This window comes from Diadema antillarum, unplaced genomic scaffold (assembly GCF_040938485.1).
Source record: "Diadema antillarum isolate AM-2024a unplaced genomic scaffold, OU_Dant_1.0 seq00000462_RagTag, whole genome shotgun sequence".
Taxonomy (NCBI): Eukaryota; Metazoa; Echinodermata; class Echinoidea; order Diadematoida; family Diadematidae; genus Diadema; species Diadema antillarum.
In genome coordinates this window covers 1,667,613-1,695,566 of record NW_027271433.1, presented here as the reverse complement: position 1 = coordinate 1,695,566, position 27,954 = coordinate 1,667,613, and the positions used below count along the sequence as shown (strand labels likewise).

The window sequence follows — 27,954 nt, the reverse complement described above, 5'->3', positions numbered from 1 at the left end:
TCAACATATCACAACATCACAATCGGGTAATCAAAATCTTTTGTCAGATATCTGAAGTTTACACCTATTAAATCTATTTCATACAGAAGGAAATGAAAAAACTGAATTGATAGTAACAGCTATTAGAAAAAGAAAAGGTTGATGCCATCAGTTGATGTCATAAGTGGTTGTTGTGATTGATTTGCTCTACCAAGATATCATGAAAAGTTAAACTGTTCAAAAGATAGCGAGACTCATTATACTGCAATATTACAGCCCACGTTGAATTGTCAGGACAAGGAGATAATTATAAGTTATTCATTTTGATGTAATTCACTTCCATGGCCTCACAAGGATGAATCGATTAAACTAGATAAAAAACAGGAATAACAGAATAAAAAGAGGTGTATTAAATGGTTTATCTGGGGCACCGGTTATTGATGACACAAAGGGAGCATATCAGTTTCCTAGAGCATTAGAAAGAGTTCACTCTGGCAGCAGTTTTCTCTTTTGTGTTTTCTCCTTATTTTTTCTTCATTGCCTTTGGTGGTCTCTGTCAAAGGATTAGCACCTGTATTGTCAGAGAAGATTAGGGCTAATTTACCCATCTTTTGATGAGTGTGGAAAAGGTGGGGGGAAGAAGGGTTAGGGAAGGTCAAAACAGCGGTGTAAGTTCAACTCGGGTCAAATATTGACCAAAAACGCTGCACTTTCTTCAGAATCATCACACTGAGAGTCATTGTGTGTCAGTAGTTTGATTAATCTGTTTTAGATAGGAGATGTAGTTTACTTCCATTATTAAATCATCTTACAGTATAGTCAATCATATGCATTGATGCCACAAACTAATCATTTAACAAGTTCAGTTACACTTTGTCAAAGACCATGCGCATTTCACGCAGAAACCACAGCGCACACGTGATAATTATTGAATAGGCAAAAGAGAGAGAAGTGTACATCGGGAAGGCAAGCACAGTGTAATATCGTTCAAATATAGTTGGTTTAGATATGAGCCTTTATCAAACCTCAAGTCTCACAAAGGAGAACAATTCTATTTGGCCAATCGAGACACATTTATATCAACTCATCAAATGTTATAATATCATATTTCAGCCCATTGTTTTCAAAGGTTTAATAGAGTGCCTTCCCTATTCATCACATACATTATGTCTAGAATATTCTAACTGTATACTCCTTTATATTCCTAGTGCAAATAATGATATTTTAAGGAAAACTTATCTCCAATCTTACTCTTTATGATTCTTTTTTTTTTAATTCTACCTGATTCCAATGACTTTGTCACTGGTCAGTTTGTTAGATGTTCTTTCATGACAAGCAACGTAAACATGGTTTGGAGTTTCTTATTAAACAAGTTAACCCGTTCTATACTGAATTCTGAAATCCCCATAGACTTAATACACAAGTCACCAGGTCCCTGTAGGAAAAGGGTTAAGGACGAGCTGATTTTGCTAAAACACACATTTCACATAGACACCTGTCGAAGCATACTTTGGACTAGTCTCCAATGGGTTAATTTTGATTTCAGGAGACATAAAAAGCAAGGTGGTGATTTGTTTCACCAAGAGAAAGACAAAATGATAGAAAGATGAAAAATGAAAACCTTTTGAGAGCATGCACTTAATCTAATAATCTAATGTCTGGATTGATGATAGTAGATGTGCAATAAGGTAAAGTGAGGAGTCATGTTGCACTAGTGCAAAATTCTTTGCCTAAGACCTAATCTAGTATATTTGAATTGAGACATATTTGGTGATACTGATATGGATCTCAAAAACCACAACCATATATAAAGATATCTTATCAAGATATATATTTATGAGACAGAGAAATATATATCATAAATATACAGCAAGGAAATACATGATTATTTATCTCCTTTTTTTTTCTCTCTCTCTTTCACACACATACATACACACAATTTTCCTTGCCTCTTTCCTGATGGTTGCAAGAGAGGTTTGTGGTGGAATTTGAAGGAAAGTAAGGGGTTCCTGAAACAAAAGGCGTACAACCGTGAGGTTGCAAGATTTTGGTATCCCAAGGGTCGAAGGAGCATAGAAAGAACATCCCCCTCTTGCCTCAGAACTCCTACCTCTTTCCTTCTCTCTTAATCTCGGTCCCCTTGCACACCGAAAATTTAATGGATGATTTGATTGCCTAAGAATACCTAACCTCTAATCCAGTACTATATTACTTTTCTTCCTGCATTTCATTTCTATTTTCCACAACCTCTCTTTAGAAAAAAAAAAAATCCTACTATGTGTGCATTGTCATTACATGAAATTGTGGTGTGTCATCACATTACCTGTATGAAGTCAGGGATCATAAACGGAAGAACATGCACATAAAGTTGACTTTTGCAATAGAACCTGGATATAGTTTTATAACTTTTGAGTTAGTTTTTTTTTTAATATTTTATGCATCAAAGTAGACCAATTATATAGGACCTATCGACGTAACACTCAGCATCTGGAAAGTTCATACCTGCCAAAAACTGAAATATCATTTTAACTATAATTAAACATTATACAGCTTTTGTGGTGACACATCACATATATATTATAAATACACAAGCAAGATTAGAAACAAATCTAGTCATAAATTCACTGAGATCTAAAGAGAAAACCATCACTGCATTCTGAATCTTTCTGTAGACATCTAACTAAGTTACTTTTATAACAAGAAAAATGACAGCATGCAGTGATTTGTTTGATTATGTGTCATGCCTCTATTGCAAATTATCTATCTCCATATTTTACAATTTTCTACTTGGCACCAATACAAATCTATGCAATGTTGCGGGCTTATCAAATGTTGTCAATTCTATTCCCAGATCTTTCCTGCAACCGGCAGAAAGAACAAGGGAGCCGCCGTTTGAGAGATCCGCGGTAAAAAGCAATTAATTCCAATGCTGTGAACGCTTCCGGGAACAAATAAGAGCTAAAACGCTTCATCAAACAGAAAAGGAAACAAAGCATATGAGGCGATACTCAAGTGGTGTCACATAAATCAAACACCACCATGAGCCGCTGGTTAAATAGTTTCTTTTCATAATTTAAAGGTTAGATGTTAAGTGGGTATATCTCCTCAGCCTCTGATTCATTTAATCCAAATTTGCACAGCCAATATCAACAGAGCGAAGAAGATATTTTTCTAGGTTAGGCATGTCTGTGTCTACAATCACTGCCAGATATGATAAATTATCCCAATGCAAGCCATGAACAATCAACACAGACAATGTTTGACAGGGAAAAAAAATATGACAAAAATTAATAAACATTCCTCAGATTGGAGTCAAGATTCTGTAGGTTGGTTAAATAATAGGTCTCCTGAAGATCAAAAGCAATTTTGGTCCATCAACACACAGTTGTTTGAAGAAGTCCTAACTTCAGAGTCAGAGTAAATATTAAGCACAGATTATTCACAGAAATGCCCTTGGATGAGGTTTAATCCCTTTTTTTAGGATACCAACAGAAAAATTCCGTTTACAGAAGCTAGCATAGTTGACATCACGGGTATACAAGTACAAGTTACTGAACACACACGGATGTATCAAACCATCTGCCGAAGATTTTCAAATTCGAAAAATATTTGCCTTCCCCTAAATTCCAATCTCCGATGAACTATAGATGTGCACACATCAACTGGAAGATTAATACACATCACACATTGCAGATATATCATAGCCAGTATCTGAGCAGACTCAAAATAAATGTACTTTTAAATTGGTGTCTGTCATCTTAGGTCAAGTGCTTTATTTACTAATTTTTTGGTCTTTTTTTTCTCATCCAGCTATGTCTGTCATGAAAAAAGAGAGAAAAAGATATTGCAATCTATTATGCAATTGTACCTTATACACAGAGTAACTTTCTGTGCTAATCTCGTAACTAATATTGTGCCTCATATCTTCATAAAAAATCTGCACTTGCATTCAACTCCTCATTCCAATTCAGAAATCTGCATCATTAATGACATTTTTTCAGAACATGTCAATGTGTTCATCCCCTTATTCCCAGGGTGCTTTCTAATCAGATTTAAATACATTGTTTCTATTGCAGAAAACTATGCCCCCACTCAGTGTCTTGTTGTGTCTCACATATCTGTTTGTTTGTTTGTTTTTTTGTCTTTGCATTAAAGCAATAAAACTGTACAATAACCAATGAATGTTGGGTAACAACTGTAACAAAAAGCACATTGATTAATTATCCAGCACTTTGCTGCCGTCCCCTGTAAATAATACGATGAAGACTTCTTTTCACAGATAGCAAAATAAAGAGCACAACATGTACATCATGCAGACCCACAGCATTGGTAAAAACACAAACATACGGACAGACAGACGGGCTAATCACATCTGCAATCAGGACTTTCATTAAAAAGTGACGGACACCAAGGAAAAAAGATATCTAAACAAGAGAATGATTACTTTCCTTGTTATAATGCAATATTTTCAAACAAGAAGTGCCCTATCTTTTGTGATTTTTATTCTACACATGCATCTTCCACAGTCTTCACACAGTGAGAGCTTAGTTATTTCTGGATGACAACGAATTATATGTCATTCAGTTTTGTTTTGACTGCTTTTTTTTTTCTGCCAATCAATGATCATATCAGAGTTTCATCCATCAAACTTTGCTTAATTTTTCTACTTACTGTTGCAGGAAATGCCAAAAAGGAAGGTGCATGGTCGTGATACATGCCGTATGACAAGCTGTTTAGCAAGTTTATAGAATCACTTCGGCTCCACCACCAAGTTTTGAGCTCCGCTTCACGAGAAAGAGGCAGTGCATCTACTGGCACAGATGTCTGACCTATTCCTAGGTAGAATATATATGCAAATTCAAATTTCTACTTCCGCACGGATGTGGGAGGGATTCTCGTGCAGAGGAAGAAATGAGCAGAAGCAAAAAAATGAGGGCACCACAGAGTATCGACGACATCCCACATGCATTCTGCTTGGTGTGAATCACTGAAACAATTAGTGCATCCAGTCGCGTAACTCTCACTTTACACCCAGTGGCAATTGATTTTTTGTTTCATGTTTGACTGCCTGGATTCGCTCTCGTTTTCCCTTCATCATCCATGGATGATTTTAGGTGTGAGATTGGGATGGTTCCCAACACGGGAGCGTTATTTTTAATTACAGAAAGACAAGCTTATACTAGACCTTTTTCCCCTTCCCGCTTGGTACTCCTTTTGCAACAGCTGACGCCAACCTGTAGCTAACAAGCTTTTTCCCCCCTGGTTTTTCGCTCTTAGAGACATACAACTTACAAGTGTTTTAAAATGGTGGTGAGCACAGAGCTTTTGTCACAAACTGGAATATAAGAGTAAAGACTCAGAGGTTTGACACAAATGCAGAGTATTCTGTGGATGATTTTTATAAATGTATCAAAAAACACCATGTTACTATGCATATTGACCTACAAATTTGCCAATGTCAAGCATCCAAATAATTCTCAGTGAATGAGCTGGGTGGAAATCTGGTGTGTACTTTCTTTTAGTTAACAAAGCTGCTGGCTATCTGCACCATTGGACATTTTTCCCCTCTAAATATAATTTAGTATTTTGCCGATATGTATGTACATCTCTATTTGTTAATTTTGGCTTTGCACATTGTAATGTATATATGCTTATGATATAATTCCTGATTTCTTCTGTGTTATGTTTTGTTCAAAGAAAAATTAGAATGAAAATGAATGAATTGAATTAAACTGAATTGATTGCAAATATTCTTACATCAGTATAAAAGAAAAGAAAAAAGAAAGAAAAGAAATGAGTTTCTCGACAGATAGCTGCACTGGTTAATAGAATAAAAAGACATTCTACAACTCAAGATCTTGCTCTTTAATAGGTGCTTGGAGGTAGCATAAACGTATGTATATTACTTTTTATTGCTTGATTTCAGAAACATGACTTGGTATTCAAGTATTTGGGATTGGTATGAATTTTATTGGGTAGATAAAACTACAATCAATCAAGATGCGATCCAAATTTAAAACGGTGGAAATATCTCTACATTTTCATCATTCAAGCTTGAGTAGTTCTGGCCAGCACAAATCTACTCATAACAGTAGAAGCAGAACAATAATGTATTTTGTAACTGGGAAATTAAATTTGAGGTTACTACAACCTAATTCTGTTTTGAAAATGCAAAATGATAAAGAAAATTGAGCAGTTATCAATCCATATCCTACAAACCTTTGACTATTATCCAGCATGTTTGTTTTTTGTATTGCATTGTATTGTATTGTATAGTATTGTATAGCATTGTATTGTATTGTATTGTATAGTATAGTATTGTATTGTATTGTTTTATTTCAGTCACTGTCGTTTCCTGTTGTCTATAATTAATGTATTGTTAATCCTATAGTCCTCTGAATTAAGTTCTATTCTAAGGTACATTTTGACATGTTTTATTCAAAACTGTGATTTTAAACTGCATTGTAAAGGAAATCTCCCATTTCAAGCCCCAGGCTTTTGCATGATTTCCTCCTTTGACTCACACATCTCTGTAGATATTTTGAATGTGATTTTATGAAATGAATAAAACTGAATTGAATTGAATTAAAAATTGTTATGAACATGGTTCCTGGTTGAGATGCCCCCCCCCCAAAAAAAAAATAAATAAATAAAAAAAATAAAAAAATAAAAAATGAATAAATGAAAAATAAAAATAGACATCTCTGTCAGATCAGGGAGAGATATGATAGGTGGGATGTACAGAAAAAAGAGAAAGGAATAAAAAAAAAAACCTAGGAGACAGACTGGCAGACAGACAGACAGAGAGATACACTTCCATGCTAATGATAGCAGGGGAGGAGACACAGACATTGATCTGCGACCACCCCTCCCCGCCACTGCTCCGCGCCATCTGTGTGCCTCGGCTAAGTGCCGGTGACATGTGCGGGGCAAAACGGCTCTTTTACCGCCCCCCGATCAATAGGGCAGTCATATCGACGACGATGATGATGGAATCGGTTTTGCCGCCTCCGGGTGATAGCACTTGTCGCGAGTGGTGTTGATGGGTTGTGATACCCCGGATCAATCGAAGCCACTCGGGGTTCACAAGCTCACAGGCTTTGCACATACTCTACACATCCACTGAACTTGAGGGGTGGGGGAAATTGGAGGGGATAGCAAAATGGATTAATGATAATTGAGTGCTTATTATTTTAAACGAGGGGGTTGGATGACATTTTCATCTCAGATAAGCATGGCTAAGGGAAAATAGACAGACTAAGAGACTGATGAGGACATTGAGAAAGAGTTGTTCTATGTAAAACTGCAAGCAAACATCATGCAATTATCTGACTTATGACTATCTATTGATCTCACTGAATTTCTACAGATAGCATTAGCTCAGTTGATTACACTGTGACATAATGATCTCTTTAATGAACTTGCTTATCAAATATCTTCTAGTTCTTTTTAAAAAAATCATGCCATAATCTTCTATATCTCCTAAAAATTGAATGACTAAGGACAAGCACTGGAGGAAAAACCCTAAGGAATTGTTGAAGAAATTATTGAAAGCAAATTTTCATCACAATTCTGACACATCTGTGGAGGTAATTAAAACCCACTCAAGAAAACAAAAGCATAATATGATGTTAGCAACAAAATAGAATAACCAGAAATTCTGTCTGTTCATCTCACTTTTAGTTCTTCTCTCTCCCTCTTTCTCTCCCCTCCTATCTTCATCTGTCAAAGTGGCTTATTGCAGACTTTGACATATTTGGATTTATGAAAAAAAAATCACAGCTCAGTATTACTTTAACCTGTCTTCTATCAAAGAAAAATAAATTTTCCTAATGAAAATCAGGAAACAATCAAATATTAGCCATCAAACATGCATAAACAGGTTTTCAATCTTCCAGTTTACTTGACAAGTAAGTGATGGAAAGTAAAAGATATGATATACTTTTTCCCCTCCAGAAGAGGATGGTAACACCGCATCATGACATTTGCTTTTTCTTTTTTTTTTTTCCGTGTTTGATAGAATTGTTTATGCAACTGCACTTCAGACTCATAAGATATTCTGTAAAATCCATAGATAATGCAACAAAACACATGCAACAAGCATTAAAAAAAATGCCTCAGTCATTTTCTTTTTTCATTTTACCATGGGGGAAAAATAATGACACATCAATCACCAGGATGAATGGTACCATGCAGAACTACCGACTGTAAAACCCAGCTTCCGTCTTCTCTGATGTGATCTTACTGAATCTTATAAGTCAAATGGAGAGAGGATTTCTAAATTAATAATACAAAAAATTGGAGGGTGTTTTTTCTTATAAGATCAGCAGCTTTCAACCTACTTTTGTATCACTCTGGACTTATTTCCAGTTTTGTAGCTGCGCAGGCAGCCACTCGAAGGCAGAATCGGAGTAACACAGTGCATGCTTTCGGGCAAACACTAGCCTGTGAATGAATGGCGTGATGTATTATTCACAGATTTAAAGATGTCTGGAAAAATGATCTACCAGATTGTGGTCAGCCTGCCACCGCTTCATCTTTTCTCTCCCAGCATCTCAAGGAGGATTTCTTTCTTTCCTCTTCTTCTTTATATCTCTCTCTTTCTCTTTTCTCTCTTTTTTTTTCGTTCTCGTCTTCCATTCATTGGGTTGCCTGTCCTTTTTCAGGAGATAGATCTATGAAAACGGTACACGCATGAAATATGTATCGCCGGGTTTCCAATCGGATCAATACGTATTAACCAAGGCGTCATAATGGGAGCGTACAAAGGGAAGCAGTGCCAGGGAAGGAGAATTATAGCACTGACAAACAGTGCGTCGACACTTGTACTTTTTTCTTTTCTAATTAAGCGAAAAGTGCAGTGAGAATCATATCAATTTTTACGTCCATGTGTTCCTCACTTACATATCCCATCATGCGCTTCTGGTTTATATTCACCTTTTTTTTTTCTTTTCTTTTTGTTTTGCTGCAGCCTTATTCTAATGCATTGCACTCCAAAAGAATGTGCAAATATCAATTAAAGGGTTCGGATACAGACGCAAAAAGATACATAAAGTTCACAATCATTGATTCAATAGACTTGACTTTAATTCTCAATATCACTGATATTTCATTCTAATTCGAGTTGATTTGAAAGAGAGCACAAAGTCATAATCTATGATATGATACTATCATTTGTAATAATGAATCAGCACAAGCACATAAACGTGAAATATATTTTGTACAACTTTCTCAATTTTTGCCAGAAATATGTGTATGGTGCAAGCAACTGCGGGTTATTGGTGGTATGACTAATTTAACAAAAAATCTGTTGGACTGTTTGTTGGTTTTAATTTTGTTGTTGTTGTTGTTGATGGAAATAAGCACAGAACACTATGAATTAGCTTGAAATAATTTACGATGTAATTCAATGCAATTCAATGCTAACATCACTAAATTTCAAGAAGCTCAGAGAAAGTTCTACATTTCCATTCCTAACTCTCCACATCACTACTTTCCATGACAATATCTAATTTGATCAGTGATTTTTAGATCACTTCATCTACTACAGTGCTTTGTCCCAACATGGGCTGACCCACCTTAAACAAAATTTTCATCAGTTATCAATAATTTTGAGATGCTAACACTGAGGTGTTTTTTTTTCATTCATAAGAGGACTGGACATGAGACTAGTCACTCATCGAGCCATCGCATATTTACACTATCTGTCTGAAACGTCTGCTTTTCTCATGCTTATTTCTTTGATGTACATTGATGACATTACTCATTCAATAACCTACGAGGAGGGAGAAAATGACCCATAAAACTGATGCACTTGATGCCTGTGCAAACAGCTTTCTGACAATATTCACTCCACAGCAACTCGGGCAGTGGTCTCTCAAAAGAGACGCCGTAAAGCCATCTGTGACATCAGAAATTACTTCATTATCTTATGAGATCCCTCCTTTCATATGTCTCTGCATCTGTCTCCCCTATTCTCCATGTACCATAATATTCCTGTCTCTCGGTGTATTTCTAGAAACATATCTTTCACAGCTATATCATATCTTTCAGTATATCTATCTCTCTCTTTCTATTGTTATCATACAAAGTATATGGTAACAAAACAAACTCCAACTACAGATATGACTCAATGACAATTACAAAGGTACTCTTTTTTTTGTGTGATGATTACTGAGTGACTTTCTTAACTTCAAACATAATATGATAAGAAATCATGGCAAAAGAATGCTAGAATGAGAGCAAATACAGCATATCTTTCGATATCAGTTCATACTGCAGGGGTCTTGGGCAAGAGACTACCTTGAACATCATTGTCCCAGAGGATGTGATGAGCATGTCATCATATTACAGAACAAATGGAGGGAGTCGGCAATCATTGATCGGTCAAACAAGAGGCTGATGACAACATTTTTTTTTTTTAATATGGCACTAAAATTGGGGTGGGGGGATGAGGAAGTCGATAATTGTTGAAATGGAAAGAGTAATTGCAGCAATGGAGAGGAAGGGTGAACACAAGGAAACAAAAACTTTGGGATAGTCAATGGTCTTTGATAATGGAAACAGTGATGACGGTCATGCTCTTAGTAGTGATGCACTGGTAAGTGATTGCATATGAAGCGGTTGCCGTAGCAACAAGATAATGCCAGGTTGATAATGCAATGTAGTTGATGGAGATTAAACAAACTTTCTGGCAGAGAGGCACCTGGCATAAATGCAGCGCTGTCAGTAACAACAGCTTAAACAATGGGGCATGGGGACTGAGGGAGGAATATTTGAGTGATTATGAAATTATGAATCTCCAGAAGAAAGCATGGGTCCATGGAGATAATGAACATTCTCCTGAAGGAGAATAACATTAATAATGTGTTTTTCTTTGCCGTGATAATAAAAGTGATTATCAAGATGGTAACATTCAAAATCTTCATACTATTGATGGTTGTTCCACATCACACAAAAAAGTGAAACAAACTTGGAATCCTTTCAATTTATATCCTAATGTTTGATATCATTCTAGCAATCAGAAAATTATCTTTTTCACTTGTCATCCATTTAAGAGTCAGGCATAATATTCATATTTGAGAAGGCAGAAGTACAATATGCACTCTTCAGATGCAAGCAAGCACAACCACAAGAAGAAGAAAAAAAATTTTCCTGAGACTCTCTCACCGACCTCTTAGAAAGCAAGATATTACTTCCACAACAGCGTATTTCATATAATTAGAACAGGATCTGCAAATACATTTTCACAGTCAACGTTTATTTAGCCCTATTTTACCTCAAAAAGGGTTTGCGATGGGTGACTTGGGCAATGCCCCAGTACCTAACTTTGGCAAAGAAAAAAAAAATGCACATGCACCCCTTCTTCGACATCCAGCCAAAATGAAGTGTGCCATAAATGGGCAAACACTCATATACACACAAAAAAGGGAGGAAAAAGACCAGTTACGAACACAAAGGGGCATTTTTGTGGCTATAGTGTTTGCAAACTAATTTCCCCCATCCACTCTGTACCCCTCCAATACACACACCTACATTTCATTCTAACCAGTCGTTACAAAGGCAAAATATTCCTTTATGTGACTGAGAACTCATCTAGAACTAATTGGCTTGCAAAAAGCTTTCTCAGATTTTTTTTTTTCAAAGTTGTTATTCTTTCAATTCATTTCCTCTATATGTTTAGACAAGAAATATAATCCTCTTTATGCCATCCATTTATGCTTCTGCTTCTTGCGGCTGTTTCAAACCAAATCTAAACAGGAAGTGGGGAGATACAGGAGAAAAGAAAAAGAAAGAAAGAAAAAAAAAAGATACTTTAGCCACACTTGCGTGAATCGCAACAATTGATTAATTTGTCCCTTTCATTGTAACATCTGTTGTGACTTGTATCAAAGCTTGATATTCATAAGCAGCCATATGCGGTGAGGTGTTAATTGCGCATGAGATGGGAGTATTCTGTGGTCTCTCCCTACCACTGGCTATTACACTGTACACAGATTTCCACAGTATTTTGGAAACACTGGCTTTGAGAGGGTTAAGAGAGTAAGGGGACCTGATGTCCCTACACCTGCATCAAATGCTCAAGTTCTTAGTTTGCAGGGAAGGGATAGTCTAATCCCAGGAAGAAAATATTACAACTTTCAAGCATTTCCAGCGATACCAGTGATAACTACCATGAGACAGGATAGGAGGACCAAGGTTCAACTCAACAGCACATCCTATCTGACCATCTTCTTAAAAGTTCTCAAGAAAACAATTCTGATTGCTGCAAACAAAGCTGGGATGGTGGCAGGGAGTTGGTGTGGAAAGGGAGAGGGCAATAGGCCGAGAAGGTCTACTGGTCCCTATCCCCAAAGATGCTTGGTTCCCCCCCCCCCCATCTCTGTTGCCATGGCGATCTCTCCAGAGACCACGCCTTGCCATTGTTATACGCTAACAATTGGCGAGGGAAGAGTGAAAATATTGCCAAGGATATTGGACAAAAGTGCATATGCACTTCTCAGGGAACTGACAGTGGCTTTATTTGAGGTCTAGTGGGCCGTAAGTAACGGGATTCCTTTTCGGCTCGCATCAAGTTCTCATCTTACATCAGAGGGAAAGCATCATCTGGGGGAAGAAAATATTATGTGATGGTAAAAAAGAAAAGATGAAGGAGAAGAAAAAAAGATTGGAGGAAAATAGAAAGCAACTCCTTTTGATAACAGGAGAAAAATATCAGAGGTGGACAGCTGAAAAGAAACTTGGGGTGAATGACGCTCCGCAACAAAAAAGATTCGCAATCCTGCACGCAAAGGGATGTTTGGATTAGATGCTGATGTTGAATAGCCCGAGTGTCGGATGAATACGTTTCATCTATCCATTATGTCGCGAAAATTCCTTGTACGAGGCGTGAATGACCCGACGACAAAGGCAAGAGGGTCTCTTTAATTATAAATAAATTTGGCTCAATGGCCATGTAAAACATCGCCCAGAGCTACAATTATCCGCGCATTCACTGCAGGAGTACCATCGTTCTTTTAATTCACACTTCTTGAGAAAAGAGATGAAAGCAGTCAGGCACAACTGACAAGCCCATAAAAAACATATGGATAGTTTGCAAGGCGATACCCTGCCTCGAGATAATCGATAGACAAGCCTCAGATGTGGAGGTTATTAATTTGTGGATGAGACAATATTTGATGGGAGTAAATGGGAAGACGGGTGGGCAACTATACTGTTGGGCAGCTTACTGCAGAAGTGCTCACATGTGCCATCATTTCAAGCAGAGTAACGTAGAGCATTGATATTCTGTTTCTGTCACTTTTGAGGTAGGCACCACTCTAGTAGAGCTACACGAACCTCATTCTAAGGTTTCTATTTTTTTTTTTTTTCATGGGGCATCTCAGTAAGTAAGCTAGGCACCTAGGCAGATTCGGATAAACAAAAATGTATTACTGTGACAAGTTAGAATGAACTTGGAGCATCAAGAATGACTATTTTTGCGCTAGGCGGATCAGCTAAGCGTTCTATTGGCTGCTGCAAGTCCTGACACACCACTGAAAAAGGCTTTCCAATATCTCTTGACACGTCGCATAAAAGCTCTACTCACCGTGCATGATGACATATCAATAGCCATTCTGACGGTGCGTTCGTCTGTGCTGCGAAAAAATCGCTACCGAAAGGAGAGGGGGGAAACGCAGGGAGAAAGTCAAAAGGAAAGAAGGAGAGAAAAGCGCGGGTGCGCCAGGCACTGGCTCTGAGGAACAGACAAATGGGATTCCACCCTGGATGATAAGGGAGAGACGGGGAGACAGCGGGAGAGGAAAAGTACGCATTACCTTGCTCATGAAAGGAGTTTGTCGGTTGAAACGTGTGGGCTGCGACAAAAGGTTGCACACAGCGAGCTCCCTCCTGTACGCTGGACCCCTGAGGGGAGGAACAAGCCTACAGCCTAGACCAGACCTCATGCAATATTTTCCCTTGCCTTTTCATCTCTTTCTTCAAGTCATTAAGAAAAGGAGGGAGACGCAACAAAACATCTAAGAGTTTTAGAGTAGCGAATGACAGGCTGTCACCTTGCTTGCCCACCGAGGCATACACTAAACCGAGATGGCGAATCTCATGAGCACGTCTTCAGCGGCCATGATCATGTAAAAAAGGCCTTAACCCCGCACCAAAATGCTCCTTTAAAGCCAGCACGGACAAAAAAAAAAAAAAAATCACTCTTTCTTCTTCAAATCAAATTTTGCCAGCTTGCATCTCTCTTTCCATCTGAAGTAAACAGAATGGAATGAAATGCATGAACACACATCTGAGATTCATTGTTTAAGTGTCACGGTGAAACCCACTAAGGAGACACCCGCTTCAGTCGTACCGAGATGTATGAAGACTTGCCTAAATAGATGAGTGGTCTGTCTAATATGATTTGAAAACAAAATCACAGATCAACATTATTTTACTTCCAGTTCACTTGAAAATGTAATGGAATTCAGGATTATATTGGATTTACCCATCTCCAAGGTTAAGCCCACACCAGCCAGTAGGGTTAGACATCCATGAACAATCGCAGAAGAGGTGTGGACTCCTTTTGAACTGTGGCTATACATATACATCTTCGGAGTTATTATTTATGGGTTTTTTTTTTTACATATACAGAGTCCTATGGACTTGCTGAACAACGATGAATAACTGTGGAATATGATATGAATCATCTTATAAGTCAACCTAGCGTAATTATACTTTCTCATACCTTTTAGTTTGAACAAATAATTAACTATTTCTGTATTTCTGTAGAGCATTTCCATGTAGAATTGAGCTTTTTTTTTTCAAATGTATTTGCTCCCTACCAAGCACAGAGAGATTACACAACCTTAACTTTAAGTCATTTTTGATAAGAGAATACAGAAAGCATAGCAGACATATAATGCAGGCTTACATGTAAAATATTCAGGTGTGAGTTTCTTACATTTGTCTCCCTCTGCAAATTAAATTGTTAAGATTGTTTTTTCCGACATATTTGTTAATTTACAGATAAGCAGTTGCGATCTTAACAATTTAATTTGTAGAGGGAGACAAATTGAAGAAACTCACACCTGAACCTTCACCCCTCTGAATAATATCTTTCTTTCAGGTAAAATACTACAACATAATTGCCAGACCAGACCTAGCTAATGTGAAAAGGGTGTGGTTCACCTGTTACACAAAAACACCACAGTCGGATCGCAGAAATATTGTATCATCAACTCTGGAAAACCTGCAAGATGTTTCAGCGCAAAAAATTATCTTAATGACACTAATGTGTTTACCCAGGAAGATACAGAGTCACAACCGAAAAGTTCCCGATGATCCGACTTCGCACCATGTTATCTGATAATCATCACGGAACCGTGTATGCCATTAATCTTCCTCCCCTCCGCCAACACTTTGACGACAGATAAGGAAGAATGTACAACTCATTGTCGATGAATTCTCCTGATTAAGAGTCTCATTAAGGAGTGCATTCAGGGTGACAGGTGCGAGAAATGAGTTAAATTCATTCAGCAAGACGTGACAACACACACGGAGTAGCCTTCTGGTTTCAAGGGCTGAATACGTTGCACGAATCATATCTCCTCGAGCAACAACAGCAGATGATTTTACAAGAAAACTCTCATTCGACATCTTCAGAGTGAGAATATGAGCTTTATATCTTCATCGCTTTATTCATTTCTAGTTTCTATCGAAAAGTGTGCACTGTTTTCCGGATATATGATTATCCTTACATATTTTGCAGTATATTTCATGATTTGCATTTTTTTTAAACCCGTTTAAGGGCAGGCTGATTTTGCTGCAACACGCATTTCTCATAGACACTTGCCCAAGTATACTCGGAACTCGTTCTCAACGGGTTAAATTGCTCTATAACATGAATTAACAAATAGGGTGCCTACATACTTTGTTTTATGTATTATTTTTTGTGGATGGAAATAAATTGAATTGAATGTGTGAGCTTATACTTGAGATACTGCAAAGCAAAACCTACCTAACATGAGAAGGGTGTGGTTCACCTGTTACACAAAAACATCAATGGTTGGCTGAATATTGGCTGAAAATGATACAAATTAAAATATCACTCTTGTGATGTATAATGTCAATAAATGATTCAGTCATAGCTTAACACTGCTTTCAGTTGAGCAACAGAAGGATATAACTACCAAATCCTTTGCCAACTGCCAACGCCTGTTTAGTTCCTAACCCACGGTAATTACTGCCAGAGTAAGAAAGTTCACACAGATTAACAAAACAAATTTCAAAGATTTCCCTTCTAAAACTTTAACAAATGAAATGGTAATGTTCGAACTTCAACTATTCTCATGAATCTGACTGAGTTATGACAAACATCTTCAAAAAATATGATACTATTTCCTGCTTTTCTGACACCAAGGTAAAGCACGTTGGTAAATTCTACTGTCTCATACTTCAATTATCTTTATGACAATTGACAATGCCCTGAAGAGGATTTAATTTTTCCAAACTATTTGGAGAAAAAACCACTATCAATCACAGCAAATTTTTGAATGCTACACACAGCTTTTAATTATAATCATATTTTCAAATTTGTTAAATTTCTGAGATTACCTCTTTGCTTGGAACACTAATAAACTTCCCCCAACATGTTGGTATCTCGCTTGAGTGCTTCCCAAACCTAGACTAATATTACACGTCTAGATCTTGTTCTTCTTTCCTTTTTTTTTTTTTTTTTTTTTGGTGTGTGGGGGAGGTGAGATGATCTAAGATGGAGGAGGAACTCCATTGAATCTCCATCATGGTGGGACTCTTTCTCACATGCCCATGAGGTAAAAGTTTGAGGAGAGCGGCAGATCCACAACCCCCCATTTCCTCACCCAAATTGACAGATTCTTTAGGGTCCACCTTTGTTATTTTCCCTTCCCTACTTCTCAAAGGCTTCTTACTATTTGCCCTCCTCTCTTTTGAAAGAAAGAAGAAGAAAAAAAGACATGAAATTCTACTACTCCTTTACACCCCAGAACAGTTCTGTTCCACTAACAAATGCCTGATGTTCAGGGAGTGCAGAGTGTTGAGGCTTAATCCCATTTTACAGGACTCTGAAGAGGTGCCAGACAGTCTCTCCATTTTTTTGGAGGGGATGGATTAGTGAGACCGCATCTCTCAAAAAGTACTGATAGATGCCGGGTTCATTGGCACACATCACCTGACGTGATTGAAAATGAAGTGCAAAGGAAATGACAAAGAGAAAGTTTTCTCTCCTCTCTCCTCATTTTTTTTCTTCCCCTCCTCTTTCTGTTTGGAGGGATCAAAAGAGCATGGCTTGTTTGCAAGATGTTTTCATTCCTTGCATCTGGTAGTCCTTCGACGACCGACCAAACAGTAGCCAATTTTGTGGCAGCGGATTGGATTACTGAGGCCGAGGGGATGAGTTCTTCAGTTCCCTGAGGATTGTATTTCAAACTTGTCTTCTTCCCTTGATGGTTCAATTCATCACCCCTTCGATCGTCTTCTGATGGGACATTTATCGCAGAACAACACACCCCCAAAAATATATCAAAAGGGCCACGCTCAAATTCCTAGCTCCTTCACGATTCCAGACAACCAAGACGAAGGTTAGAAAAAAAAAGGAGGAACAGTGAGAGATGGAGAAAAAAAAAATAAGAGGTGCAAAAATATAAATCAAGTCTATAGAATCATCAGGCTGAACTGAATGACGATTTCTTTGGAACTTTTCCCTCTGGCAATGTGGAAATCACCTTTGGAAAAATCCTTGGAGACAGGCAGGTGAAATCAGACCCCCTATCACCAGCGAACCTCGATCCCCTCGCTAGTTTGCAAGAGGCGTGGTCATCTTCTCTCAGAATGCAGACCTTGTCCAAGCAACTGTCATACGAGGTACAGGACACCAATACTACTTGCTAGATACTTTGAGGTACTCATTATAAACTGGACAACCAATCTGAAGATCACTGTGGAGCTCTATTCCTGGTTCCAGTTTCACCTTCACTTCCATCCAGATGCTCGAAAACTTCGGGGGAAGCCTGCGCGTCAAGACTACAGATGAAGTGCGCATGTCAAACGCTTCGGTGCCATCCCGCTACCATCAAAATTATTTTAGCCAAGGTGCGTCTTATCACGGGCATACACTGTGGCTTACTCGTCTCTCAAGTCGTCCCATCCGTATCATTTCTCCCCTCTCTCTCACTCTTTGCCTCTGTTTGGTTATTAAATGTTCTGAACTTCACTGAGCATTTATCTGAGCCACGTGACTAAGGGGATGATGTAAAACTGCCTTCAGCAGTGGGGACATCTGATTGACAAGGTGTCGAAACAATATCTAAACCTGGGGGGGAAAATATGACAGAACACACTAGAAGGCAAGCAAAAAAAAGGTGGCTCAATGGAATGTCTTCTGACAATCTTTGCCACCCCACCCCCACAACCTCATGACAAGAAATCCAATTCAAATCCTACACCTTGTCTTGCTGGAAGAGCCCAAGATTTAATGCATACTTGTCTCAGGTAGCAAGCCAGTCTCTACACTGCATCACAGAGTCTGACTAATTTTATACAAAATCAACCATGCACACACCAATATGAGTTATTGCACAGGAGCAAGAGAGATAGAGAGTGAGAGAGAGAGAGAAAGAGAGGGAGAAGAAGAAGAGAGACAAATGGAGAGAGAAAGAGAGAAGGGAGGAGGAGGAGAAGAAGAGATCATTTCCATTCACGCGTATCATTCTGGCATATTGCAGTGTGTTCTTTTCCTTTTCTCTCGGGCAGATAGAAGCCAATAACTGTTTAAAGAACATATATCTACGAATCACCGGCTTAACCAGGTGAAAATTATGGCTACTCAAGACAGCAGTGGGCAGAAAAAAATTTCCATGCAACAAAAAAAAAAACCCAGCTGTTAATTTATTCATGATGTTTTGCACTTGAATATGGCAGGCGGCTGGTCGACAGCTTCACGTCATCTCTGGAGAGGCGCTCTTTGTGGTTTTTTTGGGCACAGCCAACCAAAATATGATGACTTTGTCACTTGCTACTCCACGATGTCATGTGACAGTTATCTCTCTTTTTATGATCGAGTTTTTCATGCATCTCATGTCATTTTCAAACATTTCTGCTTGATTTCTTTCTTCTTCATTTTGTTTGTGTGTCTTAACACAACAGTACTCCATCATCAACTTGCCAGAGAAGACTAAACTAAGATCTGCAAGAGAGAGAAAAACATGACAAACAACTTCACTTGATTTCACAAGATGTCACAAAAATACCACTTGATTATAGTACACTGACAATACTGCCATGATAGATTCCTTGGCACAGCCGTGTGCACGCCTTTGTTTTGAAAAGGGTTCTGTCACAAATCTGTCACAAAGCGGTTTCCATAAACTTTGATATTTGATAATGAAAAGTACAAGTGTTATTTGAAAACTAACTCATGAAGTATATCTAAGACTTTCATGCATGTCTCTAGCACTGCACATTCTTTTTTGAAATGTTACATACTGTAAAAGTGGTTTCTTTCGCGTACAGATACCATCGGTGCCGACTTTTTCGTGTGTGTTTAAATTCGCGGTCGGCAAAACCTGTGAATTCGCAGTCAGCAAAAACTGTTTTATCTTGCACATGAAAACCCAAACTATAATCCTATTATTCTTTTATTTATTAAATAGAAATTAAAATCAAATGCAGGCTTACCTGAAATCCCGTCTCTCGAGTACTTTATAACATGCTTGTACCATGGACCTTGTAGGTCCATGCTTGTACCTACATTGCGCGGTATCGCTGTGTGTGTGTGTTGACCATCAATACACTCAATGCGCGGAATCTTCGTGTGTGCATGTGCGCAATAGCCTTGTAACAAGCGGCGAGTTCAAAACATTTCCTTGCATGGTTAATTTCGTGCGACTTTTCAAAACATTTTTGCGTGATGTTAAATTCGCGGTTCAACCTCAAAGCGCGAAAAGCACGAAAATAAAACCACCGCGAAAGAAACCACTTTTACAGTATTTTGACTTCTTTACCTTTTCTACTTTAGAAATTTACTTTAGAAAATAATAAGTATTTCTATCTTAGTGTTTTTAAAGGTCCTGTTTATCTTTGGGAGGAGTGATTTAAACATTTTTCAAGGTATCACATTTGATGCATATGTGTAGGTCTGTTGTATCACAAAACATCCTACCATATCAAATTTTTGCAATAAAGCCTAAAATATATGGAGATATCAGTATTTTTCTCAATAAACCATAACTGTAGACGGTTTAGTCTGGAAACATTCTTATTATTTATTATTGTTCACATTTTGTATATCTAACAATACTTATCATTATTATACGGATTCAAATTTTTACAGTGGTTGTATCTATTCCTAACTCACATTTTAGAACTATTTCAAAGCACTAATGCTGGGTTTTTGTTTCATCTGCAAATGGTAAATTATGCCATTAATAGTTCCTGAAAACCCCCACTTTTTCTGTCTGAATGTGGCTTTTTGGTTTCCATCCATAAGTTATATGAAAATGTGCTTGAAAATCATACTGAAAAAGAAAAATGAAATGATTACTATCCATGCAACAGGAAAATATCTCAATTAAGAAAAATCCAGTAAGGAAATTTTGGGTCCATCTGTCACCTACATGAAGATTGGATAGAAAAAGTGATACATTTAACTTGGCTGATATCAAATGCCATTTTTACATTAGATTCACTGGACACGACAAGACATGCAATAAGAGAACTGGAACATCAAAACTTGTATCAGAGGATGTCTTCAAGTTCTCAGCCATTTCCGTCGGGATGATGTTTGACAGATATTGTAACGAGGAAGACATCCGTGGAATCATAAACAACGCATTGCTGCAGGCACTTCCCAATGAGAGTCGGCATTCAAAAATTCCGCCCGTCATCAATGTCATCAATAGAGGGGGTGGGGGTGCGCCTCATGTAAGGTGGCTGGAGATTGGTTCCAGTAACCACCGCTTGTCTTCATCCCTTTTTGTCATCCAGTATCTTTTTGGAAAAGGTTTTTTGTTTTTATTGTCTTGCATCTTATCTTACACAGCTTATGATAACTGGACATCCAATTCCACGCTTCTCCAGGGGTAAACTTACCAGTGGTGGTATGTTAATGCATAAGAATAGATATATATGAATATAACCATGTTAACATTTTAATATAACCATGTTAACATTTTATTTTGTTTTACGGTATATCGGTTTGTGGCTTAATTCATTATTTGCTGTCTTGTGTATTTTCTGAGGGTCCCATATCATACAAGCTTTGCTTCTTAGTAGGACCCTCCATTTCCATCCCCATCCTTAGTTAACTTGTATTACGCATATGCATAAATTAAAAAAAATACAATTGTGTTTTCTTCATCTGTTACTCATTTTCACATGCACTTTGTTAAATCACATTCTGCAATTATTACAAATATCCTCTGCATATACATTGTATATAATTTCTCTGTTTGTTTGATGGAAATAAAAATAAATTTGAATCTTGAATCTTGAATCTTGAACAGTAAAATGTCCCAGAAATATAATGTATTTATTTCATGGAATTATACTTTATAAAAACACATGAAGGAGCTCTGATAGCAAGATGACCTAAAGTTATCAAGTAGTCATCAAAAGAATTGGTCAACTGTGATTTTTGCAATCAAACACAAGTTGTGAGCCTGCATGTACTAGCTCCATCTTCTCTTAGGTAGTTGATCTGAGCTGAGATTCATCATAAATGAAACATAATATACACTAGATATTGAGAGAAAGATCATAACCATAATTTTGCTTCACCATAACCCCACTTTATCTTGAATTATCTATATTGTAAACTTACAGCAGCTACACTTCCCCCTGAATATTCTTTTGTATTGCATCTCAGTAATGATTATTCTCCGAGGATTATTCAGATGTCTAGGATTTTTTTATTACTTTCCTATATCAATCTATAGAAGCTGCAAGGACAGGAAATGTTTCTTCGTCTTTTTTTTTTTTTTTTTGCTTTTACAGCGTTTTGAGAAAGTGTAAATTTCAAAAGCAGCTTTTACACAAGTTAAAGATAATATAAAGTTTTGGTACCTCAAAAGTTTCCCTGAGTTTCCTTGTCTTAGTTTGTGTTTCAGGTTAAAGTACCTTTCATATAACTAACACTGTGAGACTCACTCGGCCCAAAGGGCTCTCATGTCTTAGTAATCATGCAATAATGGTTTCGTACAATACGTGTATATTGATTGTCGCGGTACCGCGTCGAGTCAAACTAACGGCTCGTTCGAATTTTTCAGAGCCCGCTCTGCTCTGGTACGAAACCATTATTGCATGATTACTAAGACATGACAGCACTTTGGGGCGAGTAAGTCTCACAGTGTTAGTTATATGAAAGGTACTTTAACCTGAAACACAAACTAAGACAAGGAAACTCAGGAAACTTTTGAGGTACCAAAACTTTATATTATCTTTAACCACAAAGCTCTTGCGTATTTTGGACAAAATTAATCCACCATGTACAGTGTCCATAAGATGGACTTGTCACTCATTTCTGGAATTACATCTGTATACTGCAAATTTAAAAAGGACAGTTTCAGAAAGTTACACGGCTAATGTACATCACAGATGGTGGAGAATATCTTTTAGTGCATATTTAACTTGAACTGCCAAATCTGCCAAGAATGATCCAATCTTCCACAGAGGGCAATCAATAACTATTTGCTTATTTTAAAAAAATGATTGGGATGGTGGGGAAAAATAGAATCTCTCTCTCTCTCTCTCTAAAAAAAAAACCCACAACAACAACAACAAAAAAAAAACCCCATCAGAATTACAGTTGCAAGGAGTGTCTTGAAAGATCATCATGTCTAAAGATCAGAAAATTCTATCCCTCCATAACTATTCTGGATTTAGTACACCATACCTTTTGATTATGTACATAAATAGATTTATATCCACATGTAGATAGATAGAAAGGCAGACAAACAATGGGAAATACAGCCAATAATATAGATATTTCATAAGTGATGTTCCATTTATGACAGACTTGAGTGTTCTGTGCACCATGTCACAGCAACGTGACCTTCAGAATTCTTTTCGTCAATTTTTGATGCCATATTACACACGGAGAGAAAATTGATCATTCTTTCCATAATCATCTTCATATTTCATTATTAAATCTGTAGATTCGTTTCTGTCATTGGTGTTTGAATTTAAAAAATACATTAAAAAGTCTCTCCCTGGAATAAGTTCACTCTTTCTGAAGTGCAGAGCCTCTCCAGAGCTGTCATCAAAGTCGACATATTTATTCTGTTAAACACTCTTCACTATTCATTACTTTCTTCTCCCCCCCTCCTTTTTTTTTTTTGCCTCACACACCATTCAAGATTGACAATATGAAGTACTGATTATATAGTGGAGGTAATACAGAGAGATAAAACACATGTTAGGAGTTGAAGGGGTTCGGTTGTTGTTGGATTTTTTTTCCCAACAACTCCTCGGCAATGATGTCTTAATACTCAACAGACATCTCAAACAAAGAAATCATGCATGACAACACCAAGAGTTAAAGCAGGAGGAGGGAAAAGGGTAGGAAAATAAAAAAAAAAAATGGAAGAAAAGAAGTGCTAAAATGGGCAAGATGTCATATCCTGACTTCATTCAAGCACATCACCATCCAGAGACTTTTTACGTGCCAATTGCTTTCGCTGATACACTTGAGGTCTCCCCCCTTTATGAATTAAACAAACACGTCTGTCGTGATGTGTGAAGACCCACTGACAGACGAGAGAGGAGACTGCCACTCTTACGCATCGACCTGACAGGTTTTCTTCTGGCTGCGTGGCTCCAGTCTCACTTGATGTCAGGTATAATGGCAATATCATCCCTCATCGTCGCCGTAGCGACACTTTCACCGCATCAAACACACACAGATACTTGATTAGACCATAAGGATTAATCATGGAAAACAAGAAAGAAAACAAGAAAGAAACTACGTTCAAGGAGAGGGCATTGGGAGTCAGCAGCTGAAGATGGATAGAAGTTAGATGACAGCCAAGAAGTACTATCAAATGACACCATTCTCTTCCCAACAATAGACAAGCACAATGGCTTTTTCATGAAAATCCCAACAGATGGGTTATTGCTTCTTAAAGCGATGGGCAAATCGGGGCGAATAGTATAGCTTGCCTTTTGTGCCAAAAGTGTCCGTCAAGTGGGGTAATGAAGATAATTGAGAAAGCAGTGCTTGCTCAGTGAGGACCACACTCACACTAGAAAAAAAAAGCATTAAAAAAACATACTGCGTCAAATAGAAATCAGCTAAATAACATTTGCTTGGCCTAAAAAGCTAACAGTAAATACACTATCATAAAGACAACAATACATGGTAGTCGGCACCAAAGAAAAAAAAATACGAAAGGGGAACTAAGGGTTATGCCATGTTAAGTTTTTCCCTCTGATTGTTACTTCACAAAAAAAAAGTTTTTCCTTCATCACTGTCTGTTTTCCCCATTCTGCTCTCTATTACTTCTTCAGTTACTGACACTTTTAGAATATTACCTTATCTTTTCTTTTTTTGTCACTGTGTATACTGTCATATCATTATATTCGTCACCTTCTAGAAATGGCCTATATCTGAGTCACCAGGTTGGGGTGGAGTCAGATATTTCTCCCAGGAAAAGTGTTCAAACCATGATAAATTATTTCTCGGCTTCATACAACAATACTCCACAGATGAAGAGAGACAAATAAAGACAAAAAGCAGCAACTATGGAATGAAATTCTAAACAAGCCTTCTAGTCTCTATTGGCAAATAAAATCCTCTTTGTTTATTTCAAGTCCTTTTGAATTTTTATCACGCCTACAAATTCGATAATATCCAAAAAGAAAATTTCGTTGCATGGTGACTGAACAAACTCACCTGACAAAATAGCCACAATAACAACCTGTTACCTAGCAAAAATCTTTAGAGACAGTGCGTATCCTCGACATCAGAGCATCAGATGACGTCAGCGAGGTATCATCGCGGCAGGGCCACCGTCAGCCAAGCACGAGGTCACATGACCTACATTTCATTCACTGAGTGTCATATGCACCTCATCTGTCAGAGGTATTGCGTGGCCGCAGAGGAATGAGTGGGAGGAGGAGGAGGAGAAGAAGGAGGAGGGGATGGAGGAGGAGGACAGTGGAGGAGGAGTTCAGAGATGGGGAGAATTACGGAGCTGGAGAAAATAACACATGCAGGACCTTTTGCCTTGACTTTGGCGGTTCATTGACATTCCTGCCTTGCACAGCCACATGTGGAGAGTTTCTTACTGATGTTCTTGTACTTCGCAATATGGTCTTGTATCTCACAAGATGTTCTTGCAAGCTGCTCTTGTACCTCACATCCTGAGCCATCCTCAGCAGTACATGATAATATGCTAATGGTATTTCTTCTCTGCACATAAATGTTCCCTGTTACCATGGCTACCAATCTCTTTCTCTGTTATATGACCTTTTCTACTTTCAAATTTTTTGCTCTGCCTTTTGCATAAACTAAATTTTAGTAATTATTTTTGTGCCATTCTCTCCCTCTTGCTCTCTCTCTCTCCCTCTTTACCTATCTCTCTTAATTTCTCTTTCTTTGGACAACTTTCTTATGGAGTTTAATAGCATGGGAATTGCCAAAGGAAGTTTTTAGTTTGAATTGAATTGAATTGCATTGAACTGAATTGAATTGGATTGAATTGAAATGAAATTAATTGGATTGAAATGAATTGAAATGAATTGGACTGAATTGAATTGAAAAGAATAGAATAGAATAGAATTGGATTGAATTTAATTGGAATGAATTGGATTGAATTGAATTGGATTGGATTGAATTAGACTGAATTGAATTGAATTGGATTGAATTGAAATGAATTGGACTGAATTGAATTATATTGGATTAAATTGAATTGAACTGGATTGAAATGGGTTGCACTGAATTGAATTGAATTGAAATGAATTGGACTGAATTGAATTGAACTGAATAGAATTAAATTGAATTGGATTGAATTGAATTAAAATGAATTGGACTGAATTAAATTGAACTGAAATGAATAGAATTGAATTGAATTGAAATACTTACTTTCTATTTTATTGGTGGGATAAAACTTCTTGTGTGCATATTTTTTATATTTCTGTTTCTTTGTCCAGAGTTGCACTTGCAAGACAGCAGGTTCCCCAAAACCAAACAGGTCTTTAAGAGTAAAGAAGTCATTTTCTCCCTAAAGTCGCCATGGAGGTGCAATCATATATCACAGGAATGACTCAGCTGCCTGTACTACTATTCAAAGTCAGAGTTACACAAGTTTTCACATAATTGTTTACTTAAAGAGACTGTGAGCAGGGTTGTTCCTTTAACATTTTGAAGACTAGTCCCGGGTATACTTGGGCAGGTGTCTATGGAAAATGTGTGTTATAGCAAAATCAGTCCATCCTAAACATGTTAAAGAGAGAATGCACACACTCCTAAGATGTTTGACTCCAATACATTTCTACACAAATTTTCAAAAAGTCAACCATATTGTTATTGATCATAGACAATTAATTGATAAGTTATGATAATGGCCATTAAATATTAATTTCCACAGTCTTTGTGATCATTTCTTTTTTGTCATTTCAATATACCACACATGTTAGTAAGCAGACTGAGTGTACGTATCTCTACTTGTATCTCAAAGAGTACCAGCTAACTCGTTCTAGAATTTTCCTCTTACACCAATGAAAACAGAAAAATTGCCTCAGCATCCCTTGGGGAGGAAGCACTAAATATGAATTGTTTGTTGTACACATCTAAGAATATCGATCAAAAAGCTTACTTCAACGTTTGCTTGGTTTATGCAGTTTCACAAGGGAATATTGCCTGAAAAGAAATTGTGCATATGGAAATACCATCATATCAACCCCATAACATTTGTACTCTGGTTCCTTTATCCATACACACACACACACACACACACACACACACACAAAGGATTACTTAATGCTGTTTTCCCTCTAAATTACTTGCCTTGCAAGTTCTCTGCATTGACGCTCAACTTCCAAATTCTAAACTCCTCTGCTAAACTGAGAAATTAGTAACAGCTTGGCCAAATAACAAAAACCACTATAACATTAAGATGACAGTTTTTCAGTGTGCCCGTAATTGAAGAAACAAAGAAATCAGCTAAGCTGTGAATATTTTCAATAAACTTACAGACATTGAAATGTTTTAGTAATCTATTTATCTTTTCTAAACACTTCTCCAGGGATTAGGAATCTCAAAGTAGAGTGCTACCCATGCAGCGACCCATCCCTCTGGTTTCAAACAGGAATCTATGATTAATGGCTGGACAATGAGCGAGAGATGCTGCGAGGAGATGGAGAAGCTAAAAATAATCATGTTTCTTTCAAATCCCGGACAGTCTGCACCGAATCACAGTCCCCAGCAACTCTGCTGATGGGGCAGGGGAAGCTCTACAGGCTCAGATTATCTTCAGACCGAGTTTCTCAAATGTCGCTTACCGGGTTTCCAACAAGAAATGGAAATGCGTACTACTTCGGGGTGACAGAGCCGCAGAGAAAGCTTATCATTTGGGGACAAGTCTCTACCCAGGCCGGGCTCTGGGAATATCATCGTTTGCACCTTTCCTTCTAATCGCAGGTGAAGCAATATTCCTGACAAGTGTCAAAAGAATTAGACCTGCTATTCTCAACTTTATTTCGGAACAAACAAAATAATAACATTGTCACTTCCTCGAAAAAATGGAAACTATGACTTAGTGGTTTTATCGGGCAGACATTCCAAGGAAGTCGTGAAGGGTGGGGGGGGGGGGCGGTGAGGGAAGAGCCAGGTAAGTGTAGATGGTTTTCGTGTCGCATGATTTTGATGGAAATTGCATAGGATATTTTCTCTTAAATAGGACTTAACGATCAGCTGATACTGGAAACATGGGAGTCTGGGACTAAGGGGTGCGAGGGTGC

The 27,954-nt window shown here is 37.7% G+C and overlaps 1 protein-coding gene across 1 annotated transcript in view; it reads right to left on the bottom strand.

Annotated features, from left to right (window-relative positions):
• Window positions 1–27,954, bottom strand: part of LOC139733166 (histone-lysine N-methyltransferase MECOM-like) — a 101,077-nt gene that overhangs the window by 14,678 nt on the left and 58,445 nt on the right. The window lies entirely within an intron of this gene.